Genomic DNA, 14,886 nt, shown 5'->3' with positions numbered 1-14,886 from the left:
AACCAGAGAGTGTCACAGTCTTGTTCCCATAGACTCCCTAGTCCCAACTTCCACACTGCCATTGCTATCCACCACCATTTTTCTCCTCCAAATATTGCTCTTTCTGATAAAGAAAAAGTGAAAGATTTACTCTTTTTAAAAACTATATTGAAAAAATATATATTGGCTGTTACTTTAGGAAATTTAGAGTGAGAAAGCAGAGATATGTGCCATCTTGATCCAATCTCTGATAATAATCAAATCTGCATCTCAAGAAATATTTTTTTCTTGAGAGTCACTACAACATTATCTCCAACTCTAAATTCTGCACAGACCTGAGCCAAGACTGATGCTCAAACAATATCTTCTAACTGGTGTAATGCCATGTGGCTGTCAGCATGGTAAAAGGGACAGATGAAGGGCACCAGTTGGCGCTCAAGCCAAGGAGATGAGACCATCATTGTCTAAAGGCCATTGTGTTCTCTCTGTGAGCTTGGCGAGCTTTCCTGGCTTTCAAGTCCCCATGAGCACACCTCTCACTGATACTGCCTGAGAATGGGGATGTTCAGTCAGGATCCTTGAAAAGTTCCTTAACCAATCTCTTGGGCAGGGGAGGGAGGTTAAACCATCTTGTTCCTTCCAACTGTTAAGGAGCACATATGAGCGTTCAGTGTGAGGTTGGGTGAACTGAATGTCAGTTTCCTAGGCCTACAAATCCTCCAGTACAGGGTTCCTAACCTGAGGTCCACAGAGCCTCCAGGTGTCCGTGAATACAAATCAGTACCATGAACTTGAAGGGGGAAAGTCCAAAACTCACATCTTTGTTCTCACGAACCTCTAACTGAGATTTAGCATTTCCTTTCATTATGAGTCTAGAATGAAATTATAGTGCTACCTGTAGCACCCTTGACTTTGTCGCTAATAGAAATTATATTTCATACCACGTTTCATTTGTGGCAGATCTCTTGAAATATCATTTCAGATATCACTCTCATTCCTATTTGGATATTATTTGACCCAATGTTAGATTTTGTTACTTAATACATTAATAAGGCAGCACACACCCTACTCTCTTACAAGGTTGCTTTGTTATTTTTATGTATCAATATAATGAGTTTTCTTTGTAACCCTGTTTGTTTTACTTCATGCATTTAAAGCTTTTCCTAAGAAGAGGGCAGGGGAAGGAGCTCAGCAAGATGCAGCCTCAGCTGGAGTCTACCTCACCTTGATCTGGGGAGCACTGGAGCATGAAAGATGTCTCAGGGTTGTCCCAATTTGAGGCAAGGCTTAATAACCCTGCATCAGCCCTGCATAGCCTGGTCTCCCAGGCACCTCTGGCTCTAGAAGGCTCCTTTTGGCCATGGACAACCCTCCAGAGAAGGAAGTCGCTGTGAGCAGTTAATGACCAACACCTGAAGCAGTCGGGGGACTGGATGCACCAGCTGGCAAAGAGCATCTGGACAAGGCAGCTACTGCGCTGTGGAGGTGAGAATGAACATGATGCACCGAGACAGGGTGAGGAGAGCGGGTATGGTTGAGGAGATGAGGTACAGTGAGGAGTAGTAAGTAATACTGGTGTAAGTGCTGAGGCTCAGAGAAATGGAGAGGAATTTATGAGCAATACTAAGGATCCCATTGGGATGGTGACTGTGAATTTATCACAGTACAATTGTGTGTGATTTCATGGAGAAAACCAACACTTGGGTTCATCCAAAAGTAGTATTTTGCCAGAGAGAGGTACAAGGGAGCTGCGGGTGGTGGCAAAATGGGATCGAGACAGAAGTGAAGTCAGTCAGAAGAGAGCTAATGGATGAGCAGGTAAGAAAAGGATCAAAGGCCCCAAAGTATTCAAAGAGTAGTGCTTGTGGGAGTCATTGGGCATGTAAGATGGAAGGAGAGGAGGGTGTCTCCACCTGCAGTGTTGGAAGTCAAGAGGATGCCAGTGATAATGAAGTCCCAGATGGGACTATGGGAGTGGGTGCTGAAGAGAGGTCAAGGAGACCCCTGCAGAGGAGGGCACAGACCCACAATATTGGATGAGTCATCTGTGTCACCATGGGAGTCACCCGGGATAGTCTCATCAGCTGAGGCAGGGGAAAGACTACAATCTAGGTGCCAGAGTCTTCTCTTGCTGAGCAGGAGAGACTAGGGGATCAGAGATGTCAGAGAAGGAGAAAGGTGATCTCAATGACTGGGAAAAGCCCCCAAGAGTAGAACTTCTTTTTAAATATAAATTTTAATTCTATTATATAAATATTATAATTATTTTTATATTACATATTTTATAATATATATAAATATATAATTTATAGCATATATAAATATATAATTTATTTTTACTATGTATTATATATAAATATATTTTATGTAATATGTTTATATTAGTTTTAATATAAAATTTTGCTTGAGTATTTTTAATTAGTAAGCAAATGATTACATTCCTTTTTTAAAAAAAATATTGTAAATAGGGGCCAGCCCCGTGGCCAAGTGGTTAAGTTCACGCGCTCTGCTGCAGGCGGCCCCGTGTTTCATCAGTTTGAATCCTGGACGCGGACATGGCACCGCTCATTGAGCCATGCTGAGGCAGCGTCCCACATGCCACAACTAGAAGGACCCACAGCTAAGAATATACAACTATGTACCGGGGGGCTTTGGGGAGAAAAAGGAAAAAAATAAAATCTTTTAAAAAAATGGTTTAAAAAAAATATTGTACCTGGGGCCACAGTTTCTTACCACTCCAATCATAGCCCCTAATCCTTCTGCCCTGTCCCCAGATGCAGTTAGTCATCTCCTTCAAAACCTTTTTCCTCTGCACGTACACCCCCAACACACACACAGAATATATAGTATTGTTTTTTGTATGGGTGTGTGCTTCAGAATAAATGGTTTCACACTCTATATACTTACTGTCCTATAATTTACTTTTTCACTGAACACTATGTCTTAGAGATCTAAGATACCATGTCTTAGAGAATGAGCAGACTCGTTTTATTTTGCTGCATAGTATTCTGTAATATGAATTTACTAAATTTATTGAGCCTTTCTTAAGTTGATGAACACTTAGGTGGTTTCTAGTTTGGGCCATTACCAGCAATATTTCTGTGTATATCCCTGTATGATTTTCTTTGTACACAGGATAAATGTCACAAAGTGCCCCCAAAGCACATGTACCCATGTATATATTTCAGTTATGAATGCGTTCTGCAACAAACAGAAAACTCATTAAACAAATTACGATTGTTGAGTTTTTTCCCCCACACTTCCGAAAATAAGGAGTTACTGGGATTGGTTTAGTTGCTTGGTGATACACCCTAGGATCCAGGCTCTCTTAACTTTTCACTCTGCCAGCCATAGTGAGTTGTCTGATTTCTTCATCCTTGGTGCCTCATACTCACAATATTGCTGCTGCAGTTCTAGCCATCACTTCCACATTTAGAGCTGGAAAGGGAGAGAAAGAACAGTCCCAGCCACATCTAATCCTTATCAGAAATGTAAAATCTTCCCCAGAAACACTCTTAGCAGATTTCCACTTAGGAATCACAGGCCAAAACTAGGTCCCTGACCACTCATACTGAAGGGAGGCTGAAAAGAAGGGACGAGGTTTGTCCCGATTGGCTTAAACTAATTCTTCACACCCTGGCTGCACATTAGAATCACCTAGGGAGCTTTTAAAAATTACCTGTTTGGGCCCCACCACCAGAGGTTTTGATATAATTGGTCTGGGGTAGGGCCCAGACACTGGTGTTTTGTTTAAAGCTCCCTGGATGACTCTTAAAGTCGACCAGAGTCGAGAACCAGTGGCTTGCACCAACCATGATCCTTCACCTGGGGCTGGGCAGGTGTATCAACAGGATTAGATTCAGCTGCAGTGACAACACACACCATACCCTCAGCATAAACAAGAGAGGGGTTTATTTCTCACTAACATAATACTTCAGTGAGAGTTGGTTCAGGGCTCCATGGTGGCAGAGGCTTAGATTCTATTTTCTTGTTGGTCTCCTTGCAAGGCCTCCATTCGCAAGGTCAATCAAGATCCAAGACAGTTATTCCAGCTCCAGCCATCATGTATGCATTCCAACTAGCAAGACAAAGGACAGGGAAGAAGAGCAGAGGCCCCCAGCCCTTCAATGGCCCTTCCTGAAAGCTGCATATACCATTTCTGCTCACGTCCCGCATGACATGGAAATGTGTTCGTCTTTCCCTTCAAAGCTCTAGCTTTTGCTTCAGAAGATGTCCTCTACCTTAAGATGATAAGCATATTCTCCAATATTTTTTCTAATGCTCTTGTGGTTTTGTGTATTTATATGATTTACGTCATTAATTTATCTGAAATGTAGTTTTGTAAAGGTTAAAGATAAATACCTAACTTTCTTTTTTCTAAAGATTAGCTAATTGCCCCAGTATCATTTATCTTTCCTCCAGATAAGAAATTCTACCTTTATCAAACACTAAAGTCCCACATATCTTAAGTCAAACCATGTTAAACTGCTGAAATCTATCACCTCACCCAACTTTACTTTCTCAATTATACCACTGGTCACTAGTGGATGTCATAGTATGTGTTTATTTGTTTGTTTATTGTCTATGTCTCTCACTTGAATCAAAGAAATTCAAAGAAAGCTGGGATTTTGTCATTTTTGTCAACCGCTGGCTCACGTGTATCTGCTAATTGAATGGATGAAATTTATCCTTGAGTACGTTAATATATATTGATAAAATTTCTAATGTTGAGCCATCCTCGTATGTTAGAAAAGTCAGCTTGGTTATGATATATTATTCCTGAAGTATACTGCTCTGTTTCATCTGCTAACATCTATTTAAGACTTTCACATCTGTGTTCTTGAAAGAGCTTGGATTTCTCCTGTCTTTGCTTCTTTTGCCATCATCCAGTTTGGGCATCAGGACTGAGAAACAGGATTTTTTAAAAAGAGACAGATGCAGACACGACCTGGAAGTGGCCATGAGGGAGGAACTATTGGGAGAGGCAATCAGCCACAAGCCCCGAGTGTCCCCGCACGTTCTTTCTGGGTATGCTAAGAATGCAAGGTCCTAACTGCTCTTTGCCCACACCATTTCTCAGGCTTGTGTTTGCAGTGAGCAACCTGGAGGAATAAGATATCTCCCCCCAGAAATGCAAATCAAAACTACACTAAGATATCACCTTACACCCGTTAGAATGACAAAAATATCTAAAACTAATAGTAACAAATGTTGGAGAGGTTGTGGAGAAAAAGGAACCCTCATACACTGCTGGTGGGAATGCAAACTGGTGCAGCCACTATGGAAAACAGTATGGAGATTCCTCAAAAAATTAAAAATAGAAATACCATATGATCCAGCCATCCCACTACGGGGTATTTATCCAAAGAGCTTGAAGTCAGCAATCCCAAAAGTCCTATGCACCCCAATGTTCATTGCAGTATTATTTACAATAGCCAAGACATGGAAGCAACCTAAGTGCCCAGCAACAGACGAATGGATAAAGAAGATGTGGTATATATATATACAATGGAATACTACTCAGCTGCAAAACAGAACAAAATCATTCCATTTGCAATAACATGGATGGACCTTGAGGGAATTATGTTAAGTGAAATAAGCCAGCGAGAGAAAGATAATCTGTGTATGACTCCACTCATATGAGGAATTTAAAATTATGGACTAAGAACAGTTTAGTGGATACCAGGGGAAAAGTGGGGTGGGGGTGGGCACAAAGGGTGAAGTGGTGCACCTACAACATGAATGACAAACATTAATGTACAACTGAAATTTCACAAGATTGTAACCTATCATTAACTCAATAAAAAAAAAAAAAGATATCTCCCCCCCAGGACAAAGAGCAGGCTTGCTTATTTTCTGCTGCAAAAGAGGTGGGTTTCCCAAGCTCGGTGTTCCTCAAATGCAACACAAACCCACTGCGTGCAGAGTATATACCGGAGCCCTCCACATTGCCTCTGTGGGACTTAAGGGGCAAGGAAAACTATGTAAACATTATGTTTATGCGCTTGCTGTGCCATGAGTAATAAAGTCTTTTGTCTCTGACCCAGGAGTCTCATCTTGGCCAGCATCCATGAAAGAGTAAGAGGCTATTCACTTACCAGCAAGGTAAATTCCAAGGCTGGACCCTGACAGTTTTAGCAATGAGGATGGTGTGCTGACAAAGACATAGCTTTCTGGAAGAGGAAGGACAAGGACCCCTGGAGCTGAATAGGGGATATGAAAAGACTCCCTGGCCTATGTTAGCGAGTCCTTTCACCCAAACGGTGGGCGACAGGGCAAGGATGGCTAGGGTGAGGGTCTCACACTGTCTTACCTGTTAATGAGACTAAGCAGTGAGAGGCAGGGTTGAAACAAGCCACCTGAATGGCGCTTTGGTTCCTCCGTGCAGGAAGTGGAAGGGATGTTATGACAACGGGGCAGAAAGCCCCACAGCCCCACCCAAAATGCAGTATGAATGTGGCTGCTGAATCAAAGAGTCTGGAGCTGGGGGCCGGCCCGGTGGCGCAGCGGTTAAGTTCGCACGTTCCGCTTCTGGGCGGCCCGGGGTTCGCTGGTTCGGATCCCGGGTGCGGACATGGCACTGCTTGGCAGCCATGCTGTGGTAGGCGTCCCACGTATAAACTAGAGGAAGATGGGCACGGATGTTAGCTCAGAGCCAGGCTTCCTCAGCAAAAAGAGGAGGACTGGCAGTAGTTAGCTGAGGGCTAATCTTCCTCCAAAAAAAAAAACAAAAAAAAAAAGAGTCTGGAGCTGAAATAAATGGTATCAGCCATGATGTTTGAAATAGAGCTTTAAGTGAACCAAAAACATTTCAGGTTTATTTGGTTGAGCCCCACAAGGGGCTACTCAAACCCAAAGTGAATGAAAAGTCTTGCTTACTGGCACAGACCTGCTCTCTCCCTCACTACTCCACTCTCAGCTGCTTTGATGAAAGAATAGAGTATACTGGGACCTTGGAGGAGGCAAGGGCCTCAAGCGTTTATCACTCTGTTGGACCCAAGCACCCATGTCACCATCTTACCCCTTCAGCAGGCAGGGTAGCTGAATGCAGTGAGGAGCAGGGGGCAAAATGACCCTGGGCTCTGGTGCCCCCTGGACTGACACTAGACGTACACCGGGAGGAAGCAGCGGCATGCCAACCCTGGGGCCAGAGGCCAAGAGAAAATAAAAGCCTCCTAGCTGCCCCCAGGGGGCTAGTCTCCCCCACCACCCAGCACTCCCTATGCTGGAATAGCATGATCTCCTGGAGCTGGGACAGCTCCTCATCCACACACACTAAACTCCTTGGTCTGTTTTCCCAAAAGGTGAAAAAAATAAATAAATAAGTAAAGTCACCCAATTTCAACTGATGGGCTTTGAGCAAAGTTTGCAGTGGGGAAGGGGAATTAAAGCGACCCAGTAGCTGGGCCCTTTGGGCCAATTCAATATACTACTGGGGCTTCCACTGCTGAAATTTATAACAGTATTGACGTTTGTACAGGCTTGTGTTGTGAATGCCAATATGTGTCAGAGGGGATTCACCATTTCAGAGACCACTGCATGTAAAGAGATGATTCCTGAACCCTCTAGGATGGTCCAGAAGGAACCCCATAGGCTTCCAAGAGAAGAAAGGGAAACCGGAGAAATCCTCAATGGCTCCCAGATTACTGAGAAGCCATTCTCCAGCACAACAGCACCACCTGTTGGACACAGTCACCAACCACATTCCTTTTTTTAAAAAAGGAACCTGCTAATTTGTTACTGACCCACAGAGGTCCCATGACTCTCCAACCTGACATCCTCATTTTGGGATGGGTCAACTTAGATTTGGTGGCTATCAAGGGAAGGGCACAAAAGGCCTTACTAGTCAAATGGAAATACTGTATTCAAGAGCACAACTGGCCTAGCCCTAACATTATCTAGATTTTACATGAGAAGGTGGCAGTAATCCCTTTGAGGGACCCTCCATTCCTCACTTCATCACCTGAAGCAAAACTGACAGCTCAATGGGGCCCTCAACTCACAGAGGGTCCCCTAAGTGCCTGCCTGGTTTGCTGATGGTTCGGCTAAGCTGACACCCAATGGTGTCCACATTCAATTTCGGTGCCAGCTATGTGGAATCAAAAGCAGGCATGGTCGGGGCTGGCCCCGTGGCCGAGTGGTTGAGTTCGCGCGCTCCGCTGCAGGCTGCCCAGTGTTTCGTGCGTTCGAATCCTGGGCATGGACATGGCACTGCTCATCAAACCACGCTGAGGCAGCGTCCCACACGCCACAGCTAGAAGAACCCACAACGAGAAATGTACAACTATGTACTAGGGGGCTTTGGGGAGAAAAAGGAAAAAAAAAAAAAAAAAAAAGCAGGCATGGTCATTCTACTCAATGGGCAGAACTCAAGGCAGTGCTAATCGTCCCAGCCAAAACTTCCCCTGATGAACTGGCTACATTTTTACTGCCTTTGTGCTTTGCCAATGTCCTAGCAATCTTTTCTGCAAGACTGGCAGATTAAAGTATTCTTTGGAGCCACAAACTGTGGAAACAGATTCAGCTTCCAATCAGACAGCCTGGATCACTCATGGAGATGCCCATGGTAAGGGTCCTTCTCTAATAAGACCAACCGGAATCAAGCTGGTGATCCAACCTGCACCGCCCATATGACCACCATCACTGCTTGGATCCATCATCGCACCAGACACGGCAACACATCCATCATCATGGACTGGGCACAAAGTAAAGAAGTGTATGTTTCTGATGCAGAAGCCACCACTACATACCAGACTTGTGACACCTCTCAAAAGTTGAACTGTTTTTCTTACAGTAAAGAGGCCACATTGCACAGGGCATCGCTCCCTATTGGCTCCTGGATGATTGACTACATTAGACTTTTGACCCTCTCTCTGGACTATCATTGGTGCCTCACTGTTGTGGGCATATTTTCACGTCACAGTGTTGTCCTAGTCTGATGAGGCCATTCTGGACACACTATTGTGGCCCTTGAAACTAAGCCATGTCAAGTTTTTGTCTTTTCAGACCATCTATAGTCTGACAATGATGCACCCTTTGTTGCAAAAGCCAATCCACAATGGGCCAATAGTCAAGGTACTCGATGGCCATGCCATGCTCTCTACCATCGGCAGGCATCTGGTGTTACTGAGCACTGGAATGGCCTCCTAAAAAATAACTCAAAAAATTTCTGACTACCTCCCTCATCTCCTTTTGGTCCACATACCTCAGTGAGGTGGTGTGGTCACTGAATGCCGCCATTGCCAGACAAGGATCATCTCCTCTCAGACATTTCCTGGGTAATGATCAGGACAAAAAGGGTGGAGGGCTATATAGACCTATTCTGAAGATTTGGGATTCTGACTATCTCTGGGCATACTGATTCTTTTTTCCCTCCTAACAACAAGCCCAGGCCAGCCTCTAGGTAGCAGGTGTTGGCAAAAGTACCTAGGCCCTGGCAAAAGTAGGCCTAGGGTATTCAAACGGAATTCTTGTCTAAAGACTTGGATTGTCTTGATAGAGTGGCATGATTCTAGGTCATAAAGGTAATGACCACTTGGTTGAGTACACTGTTTGCCAAATTCCCCTATGTTGACCCACACAGGGCAAGGTGTGAGACAGAATGGGTCTCTGTGAATTTTATCCATTCACACCTGGCCCCTCCAGACAAAAGGTCAGGGTATGAGAAGGGAAAGACTGGAGAAAAGATGAAGATATAGCTACTGGAATGAGACATGCTGCTTTCGTGGCTATGGAGGCCTGGTGGGAAGACACCTTAGAAGCCAGCAGGTGCAGGGAGGGGGGAACAATTAACATTCTCTTTGTCCTCTGGATCCAGCACTGCAGCCTAGCAAAACCATCACCTAGTTCAGCTGAGTCAAGAAACAGCTGCAGCTCCAGCTCTGGGTTTGTCATCCTGTTCATGAGCTATGCAAACAGAATTTATATGGGCATGGCCAGTCCCAGACTATTTGGTTGTACCCTTTGCCATCAATGGCAGCTCCTGAATATGGAACCTCCCCCTCCCTAGTACTTATACAAACACACCATCCAGAACAACCTTGTTTCAATCTGACCAGTGCACATGCATGTACTTTTTCTGTCACTGAATGGCCTTGGCTCATGTATGGCAAATGAGGTTGCAACTGTTTGATGACACTGTCCATGTGGATTGACCAAACCATTGTAATGATGATGCAAATCAGATTTAACACCAAATCTTGAACTTGAGTGACATGTGACCCTTCAGGGTGTATGTTTGTACGTGGGCCATGGAATGTCTCTCTGTTAGGAGGGGCATTGCTTTTTGATCCATCTGTTGCCTCCTATAATTATTAGCAATGACATCAAAGAGGAGCAGAATCATCTAAAACCCACTTGTGAGAATTTTAATGGATAATAACCTGGCTTTAGGCTATATCCTGGCTGTCTGAAATAAGACCTACTGATGCCCTTGAGACTTACTCACAACTGACTGAGTCTGGGACCCTGGGTGACAAGTTGAAGCCAACACTTCAGCTTGGCGTCATCTTGCTGCTTGAAGTTCTATGACTAGTAGCAGAGATTGGAGATGGGAGCTCAACTCTCCTGCTAAAGTGTCCCCCCAGTGGCTCCCATTGTGTTATTATTCAAGACTGAATAACTCAGCCTAGATTTGGGGAATGGGATGGATCCTGAGATAAAACTAATGCCTGTAGTGAGGGTTTTTCCTGAAGCAGTTGAAGAGACCTCAGCAGTCAACAGGGCGGAAGGCTGAGCTGGGGCAGGCACACCCACCAGGAAACCTTTTGGGATGGCCCTCACCTTTTTTGTTTCCTTCATGGAACTATGTGAACAGCCACATTCAGTGCATGATCTAATTTTTAAATTTTTCCTATATATTTTAATTCCCACCAGGGCACAAGACAAGGATCCAAATGCCTGCCTGACACTCTGGGACCTCCAGGGGGCGCTATGGCCCAACGCACAGCCTGGCCAAAGGGATCCTTGGGGAACGCACCACTTTGGGTCTGTTTTCTAGGCTGTGGCACTCCCTTTTAGAGAAAAAAAAAAAGAGAGAGAGAGAGTGAGAGAGAGGGAAGAGCTCCGCTGATTTTTAAAATATCATTTTAAGGCCCAGGTCTACAGGAAAAATTCCAAGCTCCTCAGCATGGCATCTGAGACAGGAGCATGATGCTTCAGGCGCTAAAAGCTTCCACCTGGAAGCAAGCACAGCAAGCCCACTCATTCAGCTCGACTAGTCTTCACATATGCTGATCCTCCTGCTCGAGACCCCCTTCGCCCCCTCTCAGGCTCAGGCCCTTCTTCTGTGCTGGTCCCAGTACTTGCCACTGCTTCTTCAACAGCCAGGTCACTCTGGAGTGACACGGAGTGTTTACAAGTCTCCCACCACCACACTGTGGTGCCCATAACGGCATGGCCTGTGTTCCAGTCTTTGCTTATCCTCCAGCACCATGTACATGACAAGACCCCTTCCCATGGATGCGAACACGAAGGTCCCCAACAGAGAAGGATGAGGTCAGAGGCTCTGGGGCGGTGATCTGGGGTGAGCCTCTGCCTGGACCAGAAGGGACTAGCATTCTCTGTAGGCCTGGACCCAGCTTCCTCTATGTGTCACCACCAGCCCTCCAGTTCTCTGTGGGCACAGCCACAGCAGGCCCCCAAATCCCTTCATCATGGAGAAACTGCAGCAGTTTGAAAGGAGAAATTTACCAAAGGAACCAAGAAAAATAATGCAAAATAAAAACTCACATAGAGTTCCAAGAAATAGTCTTGGTGGATCTTAAGCAGAGATACTTAACCTCTGACCCCAAGGGCTGACCCAGAATTGGCTCCTTGTCGTTCCACCTGCTGGGCCCAAGTGATGCCCTCAGCCCCCAGAAGCCTCACCCTTTGGCTCAGAGGCTCTAGCCCAGAAGCCCTTCTCTGGGGCTGTGGGCCCTGGGAAGCCGCAAACACCAGCCTGGGTGGTTTCTTTCTAGTCCATGTGGTTAACATAGAAGAGAAACCCCCACAAGTCAGGAGCCCGTCCAGCCAGGCCTTAGCTTAGTGCTACTTTCCTGGGTTGACTGACTCCCCTTTCTGCCCCAGGTGAATTCCTTGCACCTCTCCCCCAAATCTACCTTGTGAAGGAGCCTTCTTGAACCATAAAAATTGCAACGCCAAAGCCCTTCAAGCATCATGAAAAGGAACGTGGACCCTGTTGCCCCCCAGAGAAGAAAGGTGTTGTAGAAGTAAGGGCATTGCAGCTGGAGGGGACAGCCCGAGCAAAGGCATGGAGCTGAGCAGCATTTGGGAAATAGTAAGATCTGTGTCAGGCAAGCAACGGAGTCTCACGGCAAGGGAATGGAGGGCAGGCTGGCAAGAGACATTTGGATCAGGCACTGAAGGGCCTAGAATGTCCCTAAACTGAATCCCTAAATGTCTCCTTGGGGAACGATGAGAGACATTTGGAAGTTTCTAAGCAGGTGATGGCCTGCTTTTAAGAACCATGGCGGGAAGATGGAGGGTGGCTGGGGGTGGGCAGCTGGGGGCAGGGAGGGAGCTAAGGAGGCTGTGATCAGACTGGGGCAGACCTCTCCTCCAAGCCCGAGTGGAGTCTAGCAGAGGGCAAGTAAGTTTCACAGTTAATGATACTCACTGTGGGCATTGGAGTAGGGAGAAGCACATGGAGGGAGAATCCTTAAGGCTTGACAGAGAGGTGGCTGCAGGCAGGGCAAGGAAAGTGTCAGAGATGAACTCCTCGGCCCCAAGCCTGGTGGGCATCAGAAGGAGGTGCCACGGACAGACAGGGGAGGCAGGAGGAAGAACCGATTTGTGAGGAATGGGTATGAATGGGGCCAGGGCATGTGGAGACGAAGCAGCCCCACCCCCAGCCCAGGGGCAGAGCTCTTTGCGATAGGGACCCTCCCTGGAGGCAGGAGCTCCCCTCCTCCCCGAGGGTCAAGCCCAGTTCTGTCCTCAGCAGCTGACGTTCAGGACTGACAGAGCACAGTGGAGGCCCACACTAGGAGATCATTTCCCCAAGACGGCCTCTGAGACTGTGGAAGAGCAGGAGTTCTCTGAGGGGAGAAAAGGAGAAGGAGCAAGGTCCAGCAGGTGAGGGCACTCAGAGGGCCAGGAGGAGGACGGTGTACTCAGGTGGTCAGGATGGCCTTCCCAGGTGTGTGGGGAAGGAGGAAGTGCAAAGAGGCCGGTGCTGCAGGGGGCTCAGAGGGCCTGTGGCCGAGAGAAGAGCAAACAGTTCAGAGCTGGAAGGGAGCCAGACCACTGGGGCTTCAGGAGTGGCTTGCTGGGGGCGGCAAGACATCCTTGGTGGAGTGTGCCTGTGGACTTTCTCAGAAACAGGAGGGGCACAAGTTGGAGGAGGAGGTGGGGACAAGGGAAGTGTTCTTTTAAGAATGAGGAGGTCTGAGTAGAGGAAAGACAGAGGATCAAGCCACTGCACAGATCAGATGGGGCAACACCAGGAGGTGCAGAAGATGGGACTGAGCAAAGAGGGCCTGAGTCCACGTGCTCCTCCAGGCTGCAAGGAGAGAAGAGACCAAGAAAGGATCAACACGGATGGCAGAGAGAGACAGCAGGATTCTGCCAAGATTCCCTGTGTCCTCTCCATAAAGTAAGAGGTAGGGTGTCTGCTGGAAATTGAGAGAGTCAGAGGAACGTTTGAGGCTGGAGAGAGGGGTGGAACAAGTATGGAGCAGCTCTGGGGAGTTTCTCTAGAGCAATGCTTCTCAAATGTAAAGTGACACAAATCACCTGGGATCCCGGGATCCCGTTAAAAGATAGTTTCTGATTCAGCAGGTCTGGGCAGGGCCTAAGATTCTGCATTTCTAACAAGCTCCCGCATAATGATGATGCTGCTGGTCCCAGGACCACACTGGGAGGAGCAAGGATTTAGAGAGTCAGATAAGAGATGGAGAAAGAAACTGGCATAAGAATTCATGTTGAAAAGAGACGTACCTCTGATAATCTCACCTGGGGTAAAAGCTGAGACCTTAAGAAGTCTGGGTGGGAGTGACAGCTCCTCCAGGTGATGGGGAGCTGGGCATGGAGAGGGAGGGATGGTAACAAAAGTCCAGAGAGGAGTAGGGGGACCTCTGGCCCAGCAGCACCCCTGGGACCCCTCATCTGGATCCATGTGGTGTGGACCACTAACTGCATACTTGGAGGCCCCCTGAAAGAGGACGGGAGTCAGGGTGAACAGCAGGCAGGGCAGGCCACCCCTATGCTGTTCTGCAGGAAAGTGCTGCACTCATTGTGGGCTTGTTCAAAGTCTGGCCAGGACACACCAAGCCAGAATGTGGGGAGAGGGGCAGAAATGGTTCTGCCCCCCGAGGTCAAGGGCCAGATAATTTCTGTGCCAGGAACTAACAAAAGAGGAATGAAATCTGAGAGGGAAGATTCTCTGGCTAGGGAGAAAGAGGAAGTGAGTTGGGCTGAGTCCTAACTCCAAGCCTTAAGTATGCAACTTGCAATCAAAACTTAAGAGGTTTCTGAAAGGCACAGGTTGGAAACGAAAATGCTTTAGGTTTAGGCAACGTAGAGACGAGGACTAGGGATGGGGGATGCAGCGACGGGGCTCAGCAAGTCCGGGGCCCAGTCTAAGAGAGAGAGGTGTGAGTCCTAGGCTGAGGTTAAACCGAGGTCAAGATCGCCAGGAGAAATGCGGGAGGGCCGCCGGGGCGAGCAAAGAACATCAAGAGTAAAAGCTTGCAAAATGAGCAGCAATTGCGGGAACAGGGCGTCGGCGGGGAGAGGACGGCGGGTACATGGGAGAGGGAGATGAGGCCGAGAAGAAGCCGGAGCTTCGTCCTGTGGCGACCCGGAGGCGGTGGAGGTTTCTGAGCTTTAGCCGGGCTCCCCCGCTGCGCATCCCCGTCTGCTCCCGGCCCAGGCCTCCCCGGCCCCGCTGGTCCCTCCTGTTCC

The sequence above is a fragment of the Equus przewalskii genome, chromosome 21 (assembly GCF_037783145.1).
Source record: "Equus przewalskii isolate Varuska chromosome 21, EquPr2, whole genome shotgun sequence".
NCBI lineage: Eukaryota > Metazoa > Chordata > Mammalia > Perissodactyla > Equidae > Equus > Equus przewalskii.
Note: the sequence above shows the minus strand (reverse complement) of the source record.